At 35.9% G+C, this 21844-nt stretch overlaps 5 non-coding genes across 5 annotated transcripts; all 5 read right to left on the minus strand.

Moving 5' to 3' along the window:
- Nucleotides 1-16253: 16253 nt before the first annotated feature.
- Trnam-cau (transfer RNA methionine (anticodon CAU)) lies at nucleotides 16254-16325 on the minus strand. Its single transcript has one exon. It is a non-coding gene; the product is annotated as a tRNA-Met (tRNA).
- Nucleotides 16326-16563: 238 nt separating this feature from the next.
- Nucleotides 16564-16635, minus strand: Trnam-cau (transfer RNA methionine (anticodon CAU)). Its single transcript has one exon. It is a non-coding gene; the product is annotated as a tRNA-Met (tRNA).
- Nucleotides 16636-20023: 3388 nt separating this feature from the next.
- Nucleotides 20024-20095, minus strand: Trnam-cau (transfer RNA methionine (anticodon CAU)). Its single transcript has one exon. It is a non-coding gene; the product is annotated as a tRNA-Met (tRNA).
- A 1080-nt stretch (nucleotides 20096-21175) lies between these two features.
- On the minus strand, nucleotides 21176-21247 carry Trnam-cau (transfer RNA methionine (anticodon CAU)). Its single transcript has one exon. It is a non-coding gene; the product is annotated as a tRNA-Met (tRNA).
- A 238-nt stretch (nucleotides 21248-21485) lies between these two features.
- Nucleotides 21486-21557, minus strand: Trnam-cau (transfer RNA methionine (anticodon CAU)). The gene has a single exon. It is a non-coding gene; the product is annotated as a tRNA-Met (tRNA).
- Between the last annotated feature and the right edge of the window lie 287 nt (nucleotides 21558-21844).

Consider the following 21844-nt stretch of genomic DNA (forward strand, 5'->3'; position numbering starts at 1 on the left):
ATATGTCGATAATCCTCAGACTTATGTTTATAATGTTACATTTTGTTACACAATATTGCGAGATATCTTGTTCTCTATTCAGTGAAATATTTCTTAAGCTACCAGCAGTATTAGTTCATTTATTGTTTTATTAAAAAGTCTTCACAGTCAATCTTGAACCAGGAAAGGACTGATTATTTACTCCATTTATATGATACAAAAATATATGAGAAAGAATTAATTTTTTTTAAAATTTTTTTAATGGAGAAATTTACAGGTAATTGCAAAAAAAATCTTTCAGCTGCCTTTCTATAATCAGAACAATTGATTATTGAATTTCATTACACTTCAGCGAAAATAAATATTTCAATTGAATTACAATAAATATTTTTATATAGAAAACATGGATGAATTTTGTTCCGATGCACTTTTGATATGCAGTGTTAAATTTTTGATGATTATAGAACAGTCCCATGGCTATATCATTATTGTGATACTTGTCGTCCTGAACAGTAAAAAATGAAAAAAGATTTTACTGTAAAATAGCCATTATATATTCGAATAAACCACCATTACAGCATTTCATTGGTGACACTTTTTGGTGTTCTGAGAACACCATAGAAATATGAATTATAAAACCATTGATCATGGGTTTTGTGCAAAATGAACTTAACATAATATTTAAATTACTCATTGTTTATTAATTTTAGCTCTTATTAGAATAGATGCTGCATTTAAACATTATTTTGTAATATTTGTTAGCTTCCTTAACTACTTGACTTTGACTGTTGTGTACACTTGAGTAATTCCTGGACTCCCTGTGAAGTTTGATATAGGTCCTGTGATCTGGGGTTGGGTCCTGCACTCCCTGTAAAGTGAGGGTGGATCTTGAACTCAGTGTAAAGACTTTGAGATCAGGAGAGATTTTAAACTCCCTTTGAAATGAGGGTGGGTCCTGAACTCCTGTTAAGTCAGACTGTGTCCTGAAATCCCTGTGAAGTCAGGGTGTGTCCTGAACTTTCTGCAATAGTTGTGTCCTGGACTCTGTAAAGTCAGAGTTTGATATCTGCTTCCTGTCCAATTTAGTTAATCATGATTCCTAGATCGAGGCAAAATCAGATAAAATCTTAAACTCCTAGTTAAATTGGGATTGGATGGATTTCCTTTCTAGTTAGGTAAATACTGTACCAAGACAGCAACAGTTAGAAAAGGTCCTGGATTCCTTGCTCAGTGTAGTGTAAGCTTTATCCCTGTAAAGCTGAGAATAGTTCCCAGTTTTCTGTCAAGTTAGGGTAGTCCTAGACAGCAGTATGAAGTCAGGGTATGTCATGAACCACGTCAAACATGTTTATTGATATTTTGTTGCAAACTTTTAACATATCAGAAATGAAAAAATTAACACAATAAGAAATTGCATACAGTATACATTTGGCCTTAACACAATATACTGTAATGCATTTAAGTTAAAAAGCGTGGTTGTTTGATCACTAGATTATATTAGTCATCAATAGTATCTGGTAATCCATTAAACCATCTGTACCACATGTTATTTTTAAGTTGATATTTTTGCTGTTCTGTCACAAGGGCAGATAATCCATTCAGTCATCTGTACCTCATGTTTTTTCACATTAATATCTTGACTCGCCTTTCAGGTCAAGGGCAGATAATCCATTTAAACTTCTGTACCACCTGTTATTTCACTTTAATAACTCGACTGTACTTTCGGCTCAAGGGCAGATTATTCATTCAACCATTATTTCCACATGTTATTTCACATCAATATTTTGACTGTCCTGTCAGGACAATGGAAGATCATCAATTCAGCCATCTGTACCACATGTTAGTTCACCGTCCTCTCAGGACAAGAGTATGTAGATAATCCATTCAACCAACTGTACCATGTGTGTACAACCAGGTAGCTCTTTTGTATACAGTAAAAACATGTTCAATCATTAACTAGTTTATATTTGATTCATGTTATGATTTCAAAGTGTTTAATTTTAAAATAAGAAATTTTGAATACAATAAAAAGAAATGAAATGAAAAAAAAAATGATTTTAAGTGTTGAAATAATTTTGTTGTAATTAAATATAAAGATGTATCAATTTTAGTAAATTAGATATTTGAAGTAAATAAAGCAATTTGACTGCATATTGTGTTTGTGTTTAATGTTAAGTACACAGGATCAGTACCTGTATCCTGTTGCAATATTTGACTTCTTATGTTACTGTGAGTAGGGATAGTAGATGTGAATATCCATTCTACTTACAATACAGCTGTGATATTTTTAGCCCACCATCTACTATTCAAATTGCCCTACGTCCCTCTGTCTGTCTGTTGTCTGAAAGCAATTTTTGTTATCAGTGTAACTTGAGAAGTACTTGATGGAGGTGAAAAAATTGTATTGATGTTTCTCAAATTTTATGTATGTGCAATGTATCTATAGTCTATTTGGTACCCTAGTTATTGCCTTTCAATTTTGAGACAGAAGAAAATTGCTGAGGCTGAAAGGCAGCTGTCTTGAATTTTGTCAGTTAAACAGAGTACTTCTTTTGTTGATAAATGAAGTTATATATTTCATCGCAAAGTGAAAGATATTAAAAGTTCCATCACTATGAGAAGAGATCAACTATTCTTCACTTATTGTCCTCTTTCTTTAATATCTGACTTATTGGTGTTATTCTTTAATACCTGACTTCTTGTCTTCCTCCTTTAATACCAGACTTCTTGTTGTCTTTCTTTAATACCTGACTTCTTGTCGTCCTCCTTTATTATCTGTCTTATTGTCCTCTTTCTTTATTATCTGTCTTATTGTCCTCTTTCTTTATTATCTGTCTTATTGTCACCTTTCTTGATTATCTGTCTTATTGTCCCCATTCTTGATTATCTGTCTTATTGTCCCCATTCTTTATTATCTGTCTTATTGTCCCCTTTCTTTATTATCTGTCTTATTGTCCCCTTTCTTTATTATCTGTCTTATTGTCACCTTTCTTTATTATCTGTCTTATTGTCCCCTTTCTTTATTATCTGTCTTATTGTCCTCTTTCTTTAATATCTGACTTATTGGTGTCTTTCTTTAATACCTGACTTCTTGTCGTCTTTCTGTATTATCTGTCTTATTGTCCCCTTTCTTTATTATCTGTCTGATTGTCCTCTTTCTTTATTATCTGTCTTATTGTCCCCTTTCTTTATTATCTGTCTTATTGTCGTCTTTCTTTATTATCTGTCTTATTGTCCTCTTTAATATCTGACGTATTGGTGTCTTTCTTTAATACCCGACTTCTTGTCCTCTTTCTTTATTATCTGTCTTATTGTCCCCTTTCTTTATTATCTGTCTTATTGTCCCCTTTCTTTATTATCTGTCTTATTGTCCCCTTTCTTTAATATCTGACTTATTGGTGTCTTTCTTTAATACCTGACTTCTTGTCGTCTTTCTTTATTATCTGACTTCTTGTCCCCTTCCTTTAATATCTGACTTATTGGTGTCTTTCTTTAATACCCGACTTCTTGTCCTCTTTCTTTATTATCTGTCTTATTGTCCCCTTTCTTTATTATCTGTCTTATTGTCCCCTTTCTTTAATATCTGACTTATTGGTGTCTTTCTTTATTATCTGTCTTATTGTCCTCTTTCTTTATTATCTGTCTTATTGTCCCCTTTCTTTATTATCTGTCTTATTGTCCCCTTTCTTTATTATCTGTCTTATTGTCCCCTTTCTTATTGTCTTATTGTCCTCTTTCTTTAATATCTGACTTATTGGTGTCTTTCTTTAATACCTGACTTCTTGTCGTCTTTCTTTATTATCTGACTTCTTGTCCCCTTTCTTTATTATCTGTCTTATTGTCCCCTTTCTTTATTATCTGTCTTATTGTCCTCTTTCTTTATTATCTGTCTTATTGTCCCCTTTCTTTATTATCTGTCTTATTGTCCTCTTTCTTTAATATCTGACTTATTGGTGTCTTTCTTTAATACCTGACTTATTGTCCCCTTTCTTTATTATCTGTCTTATTGTCCCCTTTCTTTATTATCTGTCTTATTGTCCCCTTTCTTGATTGTCCGACTTACTGTTTCTCTGATAATTTTTTTTGCCTCTCTAAATAATGGCCTGAAGTTCTATATTTTATAACTGGAAGATTATATTTGTTATATCGTTTCTATCTTCTGTATAAAGATTTATTACATGCTGTCATGTGTGTATTAAGGTTTATTATATTTATTCTGTTGTGTCTGTCTTGTATATTAATAGGCGTTTTATACTGTTAATTAATTGATGTAGGCTAGGCGTTTTATACTGTTAATTAATTGATGTAGGCTAGGCGTTTTATACTGTTAATTAATTGATGTAGGCTAGGCGTTTTATACTGTAAATTAACTGATGTAGGCTAGAGGTTTTAAACTGTTTATATACTGATGTAGGTTAGGCGTTTTATACTGTTTACTTACTGATGTAGGCTAAGTATTTTATACTGTTTATTTACTGATGTAGCCAAGGCGTTTTATACTGTTTACTTACTGATGTAGGCTAAGCATTTTAAACTGTTTATATACTGATGTAGGTTAGGTGTTTTATATTGTTTACTTACTGGTGTAGGCTAAGCATTTTAAACTGTTTACATACTGATTAAGGCTAGGCGTTTTATACTGTTTACTTACTGATGTAGGCTGGGCGTTTTATACTGTTTATATACTGATGTAGGCTAGGCGTTTTATACTGTTCATATACTGATGTAGGCTAGGCCTACTGTCTTGCTGACTTTATCTCCTTATGCTCGGATTATGTTCACCTCTTCACAACTTTCTGCCCTCTGAGCGATCGCTGATCCATAAATCCACGTGATATTTAATCAATCACTTATTTGTTTTGTTTATTTCTCAGCAAGTTTCAATCACAGTTTACCCTATAGACCAGCATTTAATCTGTTTATGGAGAATTTTGGAAAACGATAACATGTTTAACAATTTAGATACAAATTTCTTATGTACTGAAAGAAACTTAACGTATGTACTTTGCAATAAGTACATACGTTAAGTTTCTTTCAGTACATAAGAAACTTGAAGCAATCATGTTCTTAATCAGTCGGGCGCTGATTTACTATCAGCGTTGACAAAATATAATGTGTATATCGGGGATATATCGGACAGCAGCCTCTTTTCTCAGGAAAAACGTGTTTCCTGAGTCGGTAACGTCAGCATGGCATTTTGTACATGGATATGATTAGATAATAGGCATATGAAAATACCAAGAGCCGAAATAGTTTATCATCCGCCTGTCAGGGTGTGATGGCAGATACCAACGACTCAACAGTCAGGGTGTGATGGCAGATACCAACGACTCAACAGTCAGGGTGTGATGGCAGATACCAACGACTCAACAGTCAGGTGTGATGGCAGATACCAACGACTCAACAGTCAGGGTGTGATGGCAGACACCAACGACTCAACAGTCAGGGTGTGATGGGTGTGATGGCAGATACCAACGACTCAACAGTCAGTGTGTGATGGCAGATACCAACGACTCAACAGTCAGTGTGTGGTGGCAGATACCAACGACTCAACAGTCAGGGTGTGATGGCAGATACCAACGACTCAACAGTCAGTGTGTGATGGCAGATACCAACGACTCAACAGTCAGTGTGTGATGGCAGATACCAACGACTCAACAGTCAGGGTGTGATGGCAGATACCAACGACTCAACAGTCAGGGTGTGATGGCAGATACCAACGACTCAACAGTCAGGTGTGATGGCAGATACCAACGACTCAACAGTCAGGGTGTGATGGCAGACACCAACGACTCAACAGTCAGGGTGTGATGGGTGTGATGGCAGATACCAACGACTCAACAGTCAGTGTGTGATGGCAGATACCAACGACTCAACAGTCAGTGTGTGGTGGCAGATACCAACGACTCAACAGTCAGTGTGTGATGGCAGATACCAACGACTCAACAGTCAGTGTGTGATGGCAGATACCAACGACTCAACAGTCAGTGTGTGATGGCAGATACCAACGACTCAACAGTCAGTGTGTGGTGGCAGATACCAACGACTCAACAGTCAGGGTGTGATGGCAGATACCAACGACTCAACAGTCAGTGTGTGATGGCAGATACCAACGACTCAACAGTCAGGGTGTGATGGCAGATACCAACGACTCAACAGTCAGGGTGTGATGGCAGATACCAACGACTCAACAGTCAGTGTGTGATGGCAGATACCAACGACTCAACAGTCAGGGTGTGATGGCAGATACCAACGACTCAACAGCCAGGGTGTGATGGCAGATACCAACGACTCAACAGTCAGTGTGTGATGGCATATACCAACGACTCAACAGTCAGGGTGTGATGGCAGATACAAACGACTCAACAGTCAGTGTGTGATGGCAGATACCAACGACTCAACAGTCAGGGTGTGATGGCAGATACCAACGACTCAACAGTCAGGTGTGATGGCAGATACCAACGACTCAACAGTCAGGGTGTGATGGCAGACACCAACGACTCAACAGTCAGGGTGTGATGGGTGTGATGGCAGATACCAACGACTCAACAGTCAGTGTGTGATGGCAGATACCAACGACTCAACAGTCAGTGTGTGGTGGCAGATACCAACGACTCAACAGTCAGTGTGTGATGGCAGATACCAACGACTCAACAGTCAGTGTGTGATGGGTGTGATGGCAGATACCAACGACTCAACAGTCAGTGTGTGATGGCAGATACCAACGACTCAACAGTCAGTGTGTGGTGGCAGATACCAACGACTCAACAGTCAGGGTGTGATGGCATTTTGATACCAACGACTCAACAGATATATATATTGAACTATTTGCTTATTTTGTTTTATTTTAGAGAGAGAGAGAGAGAGAGAGAGAGAGAGAGATATATATAGAGAAGAGAAGAGAGAGAGAGAGAGAGAGAGAGAGAGAGAGAGAGAGAGAGAGAGAGAGAGAGAGAGAGAGAGAGAGAGAGAGAGAGAGAGAGAGAGAGAGAGAGAGAGAGAGAGACAGACAGAGACAGACAGACAGACAGACAGACAGACAGACAGACAGACAGGGTTTCTACAAATGGAAGATGAAGCTTCTGGGCTTTGCTTCATTAAGTTCTATTGGTCCGCTTTCACATTCCACGTCTGGTTTTAGAATCCGACGACTTAAATATGTTAAGAGAGGTTGACAATCCCGGGGGATGGGTAGGTTCTCTGAGACGTGTTGGCGAGTCTCTTTCAATCTACCACAACAAGCCATTTGGCGTACAGAGAGTTTGGCAGTCTTTGTCGTTGGGCAGACATTCTGAGATTTGTTGGTGAGGGCGGACATTCTCCAGACAGTGTGTGTAGCCTCTTGGTGGACATTGCTGTATCTCCATAAACATACATGTCTCGCTTGTCTGCAATAGAAACCATTGTTAAAGTTACATGAAACGATTAAAAAAATCCTAGCTCATATATATACGTTTAATTAATAATCACAATGATTTAAAAGTAACGAATCGATTAGAAATATCTAGCTCGATACCGGACATTGCCATTTCGATACATCTGTATACATTAATGTAGAACTAGGAATACTACTTGACTAATGAGTGATTTGTATGGATTATTACACAAATCGACAGGTAAGCTAAACCCTAACTCTGACTCGATATCGACAAAATGGGGGTAAAATACAGATTACACTATCCTGCTGTAGGAAATTAGTTCAACCCAAACCATTCCACGTACCCAAAATGAGAATCGAGGTAAAACAACGACATCATATGCAGATCTACAACATCTCCCAATAGGATCTGTTTATCCCCCATTGTACTTAATTGACTTGAATCTCTTGAAATTTTTTGTTGTATATGTTTTGTTTACTGTTCATATCTATATAGGGAATCATAATATTGCTATAATTTCCTTGTATCGCAACGGATACCACACGGATCGTATAAAGCTGTGTAATAAAGTACCACCACGGATCGTATAAAGCTATGTATCGAAGTATCCGCATTTGTAAATTTTTGAAGTGAACGTTTTTTGTTTTGTTTTTTTAAATTAATTTCTCGATCAACTGATTTCGACGCATGATGATTATTATAATACGTTACAGTGTAGGAGAGTTATAGCGAAAAACACATTCTGGATCAGGCGCTGACATTTTGTTTTAGGCATGAACGATATTGAAAAAATGGGAAACTTAAGTCACGTCGTTTATAACGCATTTGAACACTATTATTAGATGGTGAGTCATTCAAATCACACTATTTCATCCGTACATTGATCTTAAGTTCTTTAGACCTAAGTATATCTATTCAATGAAAATAAAGATTGATCGGGAAAACAAAATGGCCGACAGGGAGCCATATTGAAGATTGAATTCAAAGTTTGTTATTGCTGGTTTTGGACGCACAGAAAGGATCTTTCTTAAATGTTATCATTATGTAGGTTCCTTAGAGCGTAGTGGTGTCTGACTAATTATATAACTGTTCAGGGGAATAAAAGAGAGAGAACTTACAAAGTTTAGGGTTTTCTTTAAATTTTCAACTTTAGACTGATCAGAAAAGCGAAATGGTTTAAAGGCAACCGAGGATTTTGAAAACTAAACAGAGGACATCCTGTGTATCTTGATAAATCGCGTTATGATTAATCTCGTTGGATGAAAACTTTGATATTTTTGACAAGTGAAAAATATCAACGTTTCCACCCCATGATATGAGCAATACAACTGTTGTTCACTCATCGACTTATTAAACTGTTTCTCAAGTGTCTTGCTTATTGCACTGAATCAGGCGGGGATATTTTGTTTTACGTCGTGAACGATACCGTGAGAACGGGAAACACATATCATAAACTTCTCGGTAAGCTGTCCCATTTACGTGGAATGCTTTGCTTTATATTATGACATCAGGGAAGGGGAAAGCTTGACGGACGTAACATGAAATGCTCGAACCCGGAAATAAAGTAAAATATGAAAAAAGTTGTTGCATGCGAAAGCAATCAAAATGAAATACAGCTCGATTTAAAAGTTTGAAGTAACTGTAATTGTTGGACCTACCTGTAACTGAGACTGGCGGAAATTAAAGTCTTCCTGGTTTCCGGGGACATGGAGTGTGTTGTTAAGGCTATTTTCATACCAGCCACACAAATCTTGACGTTCCGTAAGAATGTTTTCATTGACGTCAGATCGGAATGAGGTAGTTGGTGACGTCTCGTCCAGTATGTCAGCTAAGACTCTAATGTAGCGTGCCGCGCCGTAAAGAATTCCAACTTTCGATGCACGATCACTAGTCTCTCCAATGAACGGGACATGTTTCCTTAACAGTTGAAAAGCGTCGTTCATGGCCTCGACTCTCTTGCGTTCCCGTGTGTTCCGGTGAAGAACATACTCCGGGGATCTCTGCGAGTGAGGAACATGGCGTCTTTTGCGTGTCTTATTTTTCAGTTTAGGAAATGAAAACTGGCATGATCCGAATAGAGAACTATCAAACATATTCTGTAATGTATTGACCATCCTTGAAAGGTAGTTTATACCGGAACAGTTTCAGATAGAAATCTCAGAACATGCTCACAGCTTTATACGATACCACTAATGTTTCCTCAATAGTTTATTTAAACCATCTTTAAATGTATCATACAAGTACTTCTCAATTTCCCATGCTGTCAAACCCCACTAAAATTGGCATTTTTAATCAAACACGCATTTTTGAATGCAAAACGTTCACGAAAAAAATTGACCATTTAATTTTGACATAGGTGAAAGTAAATTGTGCCTAGTAAGAGCTGGTGTGAAATCCTTAACCTCCTGTGGTCTTCAGTAGAGACACAAGTGATTGTCTTGATAGAAAATTCCCTAATTATTAAATTACCCTATTATTCAGCTTAAATGATCTAGCCAATATCGGCTCACAAACAGGTGAGACGGCCATTATTGCGCTGGACAATGCCGGTGTGCCTCCTGGCGACCGGCGAAGTTAAACTGATCAGGAAAGGTGATGACATGTGATGACCGTACGGACTGTTCACTGACGAACAATACAAGGACAAATATTCTCCCCGAACTGACCACTGAAGGACAACTAGTGGACACCTATCCCGTGGATGTCTTTGAAAAACCAGGTCAATTTATCGGACGGTCTCAGATTCTATAATTGATTAATTTTCAAACATTAGTTTTGACCACATTGTACATGTTGTAGCGTTGATATCATAAATCTTCCCCAGATATTCTCGTGTTCCCAGCTTTATGTACAATGTATATCCGTCAACAGATCAACAATCAAAGACAACCAACAAATAAGTAAATAAATAGATAGATAATTAAATGAATAAAAAAAAAAAAAAAACAAAATTAGATAAATAAGTTGTACTTTGTTTATTGGCATTTATTAGTTATCACTGTTATATTTACATTTCGATTTCGACGACCAATATAATGTATGACAGAATTTCGTTGACTGCTCTGACTTACTACCAGTACACCAATGAAAGGGACTACCCCAACCACACAGTCTAAAGTACACCTAATATATCATTTCGGTGATGTCGTACGGCGATGATACAACCCGTATTTTTATTATTTATGTCTTTATTGTAGGACATTTGAACACTGCACTATCAACGTATCATTGTAAACTCGGAAGTTGCGTGCTACATAAGCTTTCTTAAATAGCTTACATTAGTTGTTACTTTCTGATTTGTCATATTCTGTAATTTCGACAAGCACGTGTACATCAAATAATCCCATTTCAGGACTTAATGAATGACGACATTGTGTAACATTAAAATGTTTATAAATATCGACATTATGTACAACAGGACTTTGTGTAATATAACAAGACTTGTAAATATCTACATAATATATCATAGGGACTTTGTGTAATGTAACAAGGCTTGTAAATATCTACATAATATATCATAGGGACTTTGTGTAATGTAACAAGGCTTGTAAATATCTACATAATATATAATAGGGACTTTGTGTAATGTAACAAGGCTTGTAAATATCGACATTATATACAACAGGGACTTTGTGTAATGTAACAAGGCTTGTAAATATCGACATTATATACAACAGGGACTTTGTGTAATGTAACAAGGCTTGTAAATATCGACATTATATATCATAGGGACTTTGTGTAATGTAACAAGGCTTGTAAATATCGACATTATATACCACAGGACTTTGTGTAATGTAACAAGGCTTGTAAATATCGACATTATATACCACAGGACTTTGTGTAATGTAACAAGGCTTGTAAATATCGACATTATATACCACAGGACTTTGTGTAATATGACTTGGTTTGTTTATACCGACGTTAGGTAATATCAGGACTTTCTGTAGTTCTAGCTACACCAAGCTCTGCCCGTATCGCAGCCATGGAGTCATAATCACCCATCAGTCTCTGTTCTGTCCGTCTTTGGAGGTCCGTCTGTCCTAAACAGTCGTACGTACCCTCATTCTGTCTACACGTACTGTCATATTGTCCCTCTTGATCATCTGTTTGGGCGTGTGACACTCCCCCAGAAGCTACACCATCATACACACTACTAACATTTGGTTCATAACGATAATCTTCCCGTGACGTACTTTCACGCTGAGGAGGTGGACAGGATACCCCCGAATATGTTCCCGTATGTTTGTCTTGAAGAGAAGTGGATTTCGAGTTGGACGAACACAAGGAACTAAGACACATACCAACTTTCTTTTTAATATAGTTTTTCTTGTACTTCCAAGCGGCGACAGAAGCAACGATTAATAAAATCGCTATTACACCCACCGTGATCCCAACTCCAAGTGCGTGTCCGTCTTCTGATGTTTGTCTGTCTCGTCCGACCAGAGATCCATTGTATATACACAAAGCTCTAAGGCTACAATCACAAGGTTTGCTGGTTAATGTATTCGCAGGTATGTTCGACGCTAAACATATGTTTGTGTTATACGGATGTGTTTTATCCAACTGAACTCCATATAGATATTTTACATTTTGTCTTCGTGTATATTTTCTAGAAATGTCTACATTGATATATTGCACTCTACCATGACAGGAAAATCCCAGTGACTGGCTCTCACCCTCTCTCCGAAACTTGGGTCGATATGATTTTGTACAAACCAATCTATCGTCAACGTCACACTTTTCACATTCAATCTCAAAATTATTTCCACAATCTTGACTCCATGAACTTCTCGAAGAAGGACGAAGATGTAGAGAAATATTTTCGTACTTACACAGACATGCCCGTTCATTAGTTATGGATGTACCACAAAAACCTCCCTTGGTTCCAGGACACAATTTCCCCTCACATTTACTTGAAGACAACATAATAACATTGGTGCTATTCCGGCGATCACACATACAGTATACATCTGAGACGTAAAAAGCAGGCGCGTTCTGTGAACTGCAAATCTTGGAACATTCTAATATGGCGTCACCTGTCGTTGATAATTTGGTTGCTTCTGAAAGGGTCCAATTGCTACCAAAGCAACCGAAAAAGTCAATCCAATCAACATTGTGAGTGATAGGGGATTCACCTTCAATCCATACGTACGACGATCGAGTTGGTGGACTCGGGTTCCAATGGAGTACCTCCGAGCGGAGAGCTCTGCTGCCGACCAAATTACACAAACTGTTTGATTCATGCCACGTCTGGAAAGACCAAGACAAGGTCAAATTAACAGCCAGACAGGTGTTTATGAAAGCTAAGATCATAACTGAAACACTAATCATTTTCATTTTTGGTGTAAATTTTAAGTCAGTTGTATTATAACGCACTATGTACAGGATTAAATCCACGAAGTCCTTAACGCTGTGTCCTGTTGAAGTGTGATCAGGTGATTTATTGTATGATCCACTTCACGAAGCACTTCTTCCTATGTTGTTAAGTGTGTATGCAAATTATAACTATGGAGTCCTAGATGTTTCGGTTTGTCAATAAACGGATTACTTCAACTTATTATTTATATACATATAAAAATAAAACACATATTGTAATATAACAATATAACACCATTGTTAGCTAATTATACGGACAAGATGTCTAAGTTATGTTGTTCCGTATCCGTACAATGAACATGACGTATTTCATTCCATAACCGGGCAAATTTTGTTTTATGTCCCGTAAGTTCTAGATCGCGTCAGTGACATGATATGATGTCTTGCTATTGAGCTGGGGCACTGGACCGAATATGATGTCTCGCTAGTTAATAAACGAATTACTTCAACTTATTATTTATATACATATAAAAATAAAACACATATGGTAATATAACAATATAACACCATTGTTAGCTAATTATACGGACAAGATGTCTAAGTTATGTTGTTCCGTATCCGTACAATGAACATGACGTATTTCCTTCCATAACCGGGCAAATTTTGTTTTATGTCCCGTAAGTTCTAGATCGCGTCAGTGACATGATATGATGTCTTGCTATTGAGCTGGGGCACTGGACCGAATATGATGTCTCGCTATTTATCTGGAGTCCTATACAGAATACTATGTATCGCTAATTAACATGGAGTAATGACCTTGTTTTAGACTAATTCTTTCAAACTGTCTTATTTTCTGCAAATTTGGAATTGGAATGGTTTCTACTCTGGCCTTAATGTTATGTTATATCATAAACCTGGCTACCGGAAGGCCCATATTGGCACCAAAGAAATCTGCCTTCAGTCAGACACTACTCATTTCCATCAGCCTCAGCTTTCACTTTCGATCCTTGGTAATATATATTTCTGGTCAGTAAATGTCATCGGACAGAAATGAATCGTCCAAAGTTACCTCCCTTTGGTCCAAAGATACGTGTGGTGTTTGTTATCGCAAATACTGTTTTCGTCATATAAAAATGTTCGATTTTTAAACTTCAAAAAGAGTTTAATACGTTGGCGTTGATCTTTTTATTCTGATTATCGTCATTTTTCATATAAAATAACTAACATCATGAATCCGTTTTTTGAGTGACGATAAAGTTTTTCCTCTGATCCAAAACTTTGTCAGAAAATCTGGTGGAGATAGTAGCCACTGAAATGTCAGAAAGAAATGTCTAAGAATGACAAGAGATCCTCGGAACTGTATGTGTCGCCTGCATAAAGTGTCACGGTCACCCAGAAATCGAACTGGATGTGCAACGTTCAACCATAAAGTTGTAATACCAAATTTCATTTCTATAACTCGAAGCATATAGGGAAAACTGTGCAAAGCAATATTCCTGAGAAATTTTCCAAGTTCAAAGGGACATATCACTGCCAGGAAGGGTTACAGACTGCCAAGAAGCGAACTCGGTGCGTAACTTTTGACCAAGAACACATATACAAAATTGCATTTTGATAACTCGAAGCATAACCAAGAAAATTCCAGAAAACAATATTCCCAAAGAATTTGAGTTCAAAGGGGCATAACTCTATCAGGATGAGTCACAGAGAGCTGGGAATTGAACTCGATCTGTAATCTTTCACCAAGAGGCCATTTACAACATTGCATTATGTTAACTCAATGCATAATTGAGAAATATCTGGAAAGCAATATACCCAAAGAGTTTTTTTTTAGTTCAAAGGAGTATAACTCTATCAAACAGCTAGGATCACAGAGAGTCGTGAATCAAAATTCACCTTTTCATTTCAATAACTCAAATACAATTACTATATAATTAATTATTTATTCATTATTACCAGACAAACAAGGCAGGAAATCTCAGTTAGGTGAGAGATATCCATATCGGCTTGTGGTGACTATAGTGGGACTCTAGCACTCCGTATGCACACATATTCTCGAAAAATTTTCAACGGGGCATAGCTCTGCCAAGAAAGCCGTGAATCGAACCTTATATGTAATGTTCGACCATGAAGTCATTTCTCATATTTCATTTCAAAAACTCTAAACATAACCAAGAAAAGTACAAAAAAATATTTTCTCGAAGAATTTTCGAAGAGGCATAACTCTGCAAAGAAGGGTCACATACTGTCAAGAATCAAAACTCATCTGTACCCTTCCAATAAGAAGCCATATACCAGATATCATTTCTATAACTCAAAGCATAACCAAAGGAAGCCCAGAAAATAATATTCCCAGAGAATTTTCTAAGTTCAAAGGGGCATAACTCTGAAAAGATGGGTTACAGACAGCCAGGAATCGAACTTAATCTGTACCCTTCCAACAAAAAGCTATATACCAAATTTCATTTCAATAACTCAAAGGATAACCAAAAAAGTCCGGAAAACTTTCGTACGGACGCCGCCAACGCGTGACGACGGAAAAAGTGATCCCTAAGTGTCCGCCAGCTCTGCAGGCGACACAATAAAGGAACACGATTTCTGTGAAACACACCAGGTCTGAGGCGACAATGACAAAGTAACGTTGTCGGCTATGTAATCATCAATAACAATGAAGGTTAAGGTCACTCTCAAAACGGTCAAGATCGACCGACATTACTCACATCTCATTACCATGATTTGCTAGACATATATAAAAGTCAGAATCAGTCTTATAATATATAACTCCAGAGGAAACATTCATGGTGAAAGGTTTCGTAAACTATCAACTGTACTTTGTCTTCCTGTAGATGAACTTCGTCGGAGTAATTCTTCCGCGCGGAAATATAGTTCCAAACTTCAATGGATATGCTCGCGACTTTATCAATAAACAACAAATGCAACCGTTTATTTAAAATATTCAAATCATTTTTTTTTTCAAAAGTAATATTTGAGAAAGTAAAGACGGTAATTTTGTAGAACGTTTTGTTGAACATCATGCAGACTTCATGAGTATGATCAGTAGACTGTCGATATTTTTCACGTGCATCAGTGAAATGTTATCATAAAATATCACCTCTGGGTTATGGGCCCAGCACGCTTCCACTGTGCCACTCTACATTGAACACAAGTTGTCATACTGACGATATTTTGATGTAGTAAAAGTCAGTCAAGTATCCTTTCCGTTATATTCAGGAAGAAATTCGTGTTAGTTCCTTTTGCTGATCGTATCAATAACAAAATGAGTAAATGTGTGTAGTCTATTTCCCCTGGAAACAATATTCTGTGTTATACAGATAGAAGGCACTGCATGATGTAGATACATATATTGTTCAGTTATTCTGTAGGCTTATTTTTCTATAAACCGGATTAAAATGTGTACTTAGGAATAAAATTTATTTCACAATTTCTGTAATGTTATTACTATCATGAATTGATATCAATTTCAAACTGTAATTTTGTTACCATATCAACTATTGTGATTGAAAATATTTCACGAATTTAGTGACATTTATTGTATTTTTTGAAGATAAAACAAAGTGATAGCAGAGCGAGGTTTCGATCCTCGGACCTCTGGGTTATGGGCCCAGCACGCTTCCACTGCGCCACTCTGCTTTGTACATAAGTTTTCATACCGGTAGAAATCCTACTTAAATTATCGATTACATCAGCCAATTTAGTCATATCTATTTATAAGATGTCTACACTTTTGTACCGCTGATATATTTTTTCGCAAGCTTACTTTGATTCCAGACATACTTAACTTCAAAATAACGATGACAATCGAACCGACATTTAGACATTAATAGACACTTTGATAATACTTGAAAATGCATGAAAATAACAAATGTGATAGCAGAGCGAGGTTTCGATCCTCGGACCTCTGGGTTATGGGCCCAGCACGCTTCCACTGCGCCACTCTGCTGATTGAATATTTAATTTAGCAATGTATTGCATCAGTCAAATCATTTTCACCATTATTTTTACATCGCCAAACAGATTATTGAAATGTGAAGGCTTATTTTTCTATAAACCGGATTAAAAGGTGTACTAAGGAATATGATTTATTTCACAATTTCATGAATTGATATCAATTTCAAACTGTAATTTTGTTACCATATCAACTATTGTGATTGAAAATATTTCACGAATTTAGTGACATTTATTGCATTTTTTGAAGATAAAACAAAGTGATAGCAGAGCGAGGTTTCGATCCTCGGACCTCTGGGTTATGGGCCCAGCACGCTTTTTTAAAATCTTTTATTAAAATCAACTTCACTAATTACATACACACGCTAAACAATTACATTACAGTAAAACATACACAAACCATATATTGCATAACATTCACCAATGACACATTATACAAAATACGGAGTGAAAAACGTGATAAATCTGATACAATGTAAATAAAGCTTTGATCACCTTTGATTAAGGGATTATCCGAAAGGAAATATTTCATAAATAGCTTTCTACGATCTTTACGCTGATAGTAAAATTTTGCATACTCAAAATATCTTGTAATAGTATATTTTACAAACTTTAAAATATCAACATTGCGAAGATCATTATTGTATAAATTTCGCCTTTTAAATATGCGAAACCGAACAATGCCGAAAAAGAAATTAATGAAATAACAATTACATTTTTAAATTTTTCTAGTAAATCCTAACAATAAAACTGTGTTAACTGATATATCTCTGGTATCTGACGGATAAACACAAGATAATAATTTAACAAGAACTCCTTCAAGAAAAATAAATAATTCACCAAGGTCTCAACAGTTAAGAAATAAATGCTGAAGCGTTTCAGTATATACATTACACACAGGACAAACATCACTTGTAACTTTACCAATTTTCAATAATTTATCCATTGAAAAAATAGAATTATGGGCAACTTTGAAATGCAGTTCTATACAATCTGGTGGGAAGCATGGCACATACATAATTGAAAAAACGTCTTTTAACGCCACATTGGGGCAAAATTCTGACCAAAATTCTGTTGATGTTGGACACTTAAATTTCGATTTAATAAAAAGGTTATAAAAGTCTCGAGTATTTACAGGAACAATTTTACGTCTACCACCAGTTTTAGTTGGTATTTCAACAAAGGCTCCGATAGCACTTTGCGCCCTAGCAGGTGTATAAACATTAGATAAAACAATAACTTTATACTCTCGCGAAATAGCTTTCATAACGAGATTATAACTTAATAGGATTACACGGGTTGATATGTCAGGATCAATTTCATGAATAATATCTACAATTGCGCGGAAGGGAAGAAAATTAGGCAAGACTTCATATGTCAAATCTTTGATTTTAGTTATTCCAGCCTTAGCAAATGCAGGAGAAAATACCGTTTTTTCACCATTTGTAATATTGGGATTAAAGAACAATGGCTGCTCATAAACAAATGATGGGCGATTATTATCAAATTTAACATGATAGCATTTTCGAAATTCTGACCACGCCATCAACATTTCTCGATATACACAAGGTAAGCTTTTCAATTGCTTATTCCTAAAATCACAATATATGGTCCCAAAGCCCAAATTCATTCCTTCTATAGAATTGAAAAAATACAAACATGTACTCTTCCATATCGCCTTACATTCCGAGTCAAGCCATCTCATTAAAAACTTCAACCGAAATGATTGGCGCTTTAAGATAATATCAGGCATATTTAAGCCACCATCTTGTTTTTTACCAATTACCGTGTCATATTTAATCAGATGAGCACCATTCCATAAAAACTTAACACACATATTTTTAACTTCATTAATAGTATCATCAGGTATAGTCTGGGACATCAATGTATACCAACACCTTGACAGTAACAAACTTTCAACAACAGTTGCTCTGCCTTGTATTGTTAACTTTCTTTGTAACCACATATTCAATATAGACTTCATTGACTTTACCTTTACATTCCAATTTAATTCATTACATAGTTTGTCGTTTTCACCTATATACACACCAAGAACACATATAACTTCTTTGCACAATTTTACCCCTAACTCATTCATTTCGTTTTCAAAAAAGGAACCAGTTCCACAATATAACAATTCTGATTTTTCCTTATTAATTTTTGCCCCAGATCCATTACTATATATGGGACCAGCACGCTTCCACTGCGCCATTCTGCTGATTGACTATGAATTAGTTGGAATGTTCAGCTGTTTTAATTTAGCAATGTATTGCATCAGTCAAATCATTTCCACCATTATTTTACATTGCCAAACGGATTATTGAAATGTTACTAAAATATCACTACTTTTAAATGAAGTGCGGTCAATGACTGCTAACAAGAATTCCGACGTAGAAGATTTTATCAGACTCTATACGGAAAATCGACATGGTAACGAAATAAAGTTGTCTAATGAAATAAAAAATTGACAAAACTGCAATGATTTTTAGTAATGATATGTTACACAAATTTCTGAGGAAAATTAGAACGTTTCCCTAACAATTGCAATCAAAGAAATATAGAATGACGAAGCATATATATTTAGATCTCTCCAATTTGATTATCAAAATAGTTACTGAGAAAATCCAATGTATCCATATTTAATGACCCAATCCGGTACACGATCAAATCACTTATTCTAACCCCTTTTTTACAGGTAATGAATTGAGAATCGATATTCTGATGTAGTAAAAGGCAGTCGAGTATTCCTTCCTAATATTTTGAGTGAAGTTCTTGTAAGTTCATTGTCCTTTCCGAATTAGTAACAAAATGAGTAAATGTGTGTAGTCTATTCCTCATGGAAACAATATATTTTGATACATTGTTTAGCGATTCTGCAGGCTTATTTGATCTATAAATGGTATCAAAAGGTGTACTACAGAATATAACTTATTTTACAATGTCTGTAAAATCATTACTATCATTAATTGATTTCAATTTCAAACTGTAATTTTGTTACCATATCAACTACTGTGATTGATGACATTTCATGAAGGTGACATTTGTTGTATTTTATGAAAGTAAAACAATGTGATAGCAGAGCGTGGTTTCGATCCTCGGACCTCTGGGTTATGGGCCCAGCACGCTTCCACTGCGCCACTCTGCTTTGAACAGAAGTTTTCATACCGGTAGAAATCCCACTTAAACTATCGATTACATCAGCCAATTTAGTCATATCTATTTATAAGATGTCTACACTTTTGTACCGCTGATATATTTTTTCGAAAGCTTACTTTGATTCCAGACATATTTAACTTCAAAATAACGATGACAATCGAACCGACATTTAGACATTAATAGATACTTTGGTAATACTTGAAAATGCATGAAAATAACAAATGTGATAGCAGAGCGAGGTTTCGATCCTCGGACCTCTGGGTTATGGGCCCAGCACGCTTCCACTGCGCCACTCTGCTGATTGAATGTGAATCTGTTGGAATGTTCAGCTGTTTTAATTTAGCAATGTATTGCATCAGTCAAATCATGTCCACCATTATTTTACATTGCCAAACGGATTATTGAAATGTGAATAAAAATATCACGGATTTTTAGTGAAGTGCGGTCAACGCCTTAGAACAAGAATTGATGTATGAACGTAACATGATGTACCCTGATGTTACAAGTGTCATTGTATTGTTGATTTAGTCGGACGTAGAGGCTTTTATCAGACTCTATACGGGAAACCTCTGGGTTATGGGCCCAGCACGCTTCCACTGCGCCACTCTGCTTTGAACAGAAGTTTTCATACCTGTATTGCATCAGTCAAAATCCCACTTAAACTATTGAAATGTTACTAAAATATCGACATGACTACGAAATAAAGGCGTCTATTGTTAAAGGCGTCTATTGTTAACAAATCTGCAGAGACTGCAGTCTTTTTGAGTGTTGATACGTAACACAAATTTCTGAGGAAACTAAGAATGATTTCTTAGACATTGCAATCAAAGGATAAACAAAGGCAAACAATGTATTATATATATATATTTTATATATATATATATATATATAGATCTCTCCCGTTTGACTATGAAATTAGCTATCGAAAATATCCAATATGTCCATATTTAAATTTTCAATCCGGTAAACGATCAGATCACTAACTCTAACCTTTTTTCAGTTAATAAATTGAGAATCGATATTTTGATGTAGTAAAAGTCAGTCAAGTATCCTTTCCGTTATATTCTGGATGAATTTCATGTAAGTTCCTTTTGCTGATCGTATCAATAACAAAATGAGTAAATGTGTGTAGTCTATTCCTCATGGAAACAATATATTTTGATACATTGTTTAGCGATTCTGCAGGCTTATTTGATCTATAAATGGTATCAAAAGGTGTACTACAGAATATAACTTATTTTACAATGTCTGTAATATTAAAACAATCATTAATTGATTTCAATTTCAAACTGTAATTTTGTTACCATATCAACTACTGTGATTGATGACATTTCATGAAGGTGACATTTGTTGTATTTTATGAAAGTAAAACAATGTGATAGCAGAGCGAGGTTTCGATCCTCGGACCTCTGGGTTATGGGCCCAGCACGCTTCCACTGCGCCACTCTGCTTTGAACATAAGTTTTCATACCGGTAGAAATCCTACTTAAACTATCGATTACATCAGCCAATTTAGTCATATCTATTTATAAGATGTCTACACTTTTGTACCGCTGATATATTTTTTCGAAAGCTTACTTTGATTCCAGACATACTTAACTTCAAAATAACGATGACAATCGAACCGACATTTAGACATTAATAGACACTTTGATAATACTTGAAAATGCATGAAAATAACAAATGTGATAGCAGAGCGAGGTTTCGATCCTCGGACCTCTGGGTTATGGGCCCAGCACGCTTCCACTGCGCCACTCTGCTGATTGAATATTTAATTTAGCAATGTATTGCATCAGTCAAATCATTTTCACCATTATTTTTACATCGCCAAACAGATTATTGAAATGTGAAGGCTTATTTTTCTATAAACCGGATTAAAAGGTGTACTAAGGAATATGATTTATTTCACAATTTCATGAATTGATATCAATTTCAAACTGTAATTTTGTTACCATATCAACTATTGTGATTGAAAATATTTCACGAATTTAGTGACATTTATTGCATTTTTTGAAGATAAAACAAAGTGATAGCAGAGCGAGGTTTCG

Source organism: Ylistrum balloti, unplaced genomic scaffold, assembly GCF_031769215.1.
Source record: "Ylistrum balloti isolate Yb309-2 unplaced genomic scaffold, AGI_CSIRO_Ybal_v1 Utg369988, whole genome shotgun sequence".
NCBI lineage: Eukaryota > Metazoa > Mollusca > Bivalvia > Pectinida > Pectinidae > Ylistrum > Ylistrum balloti.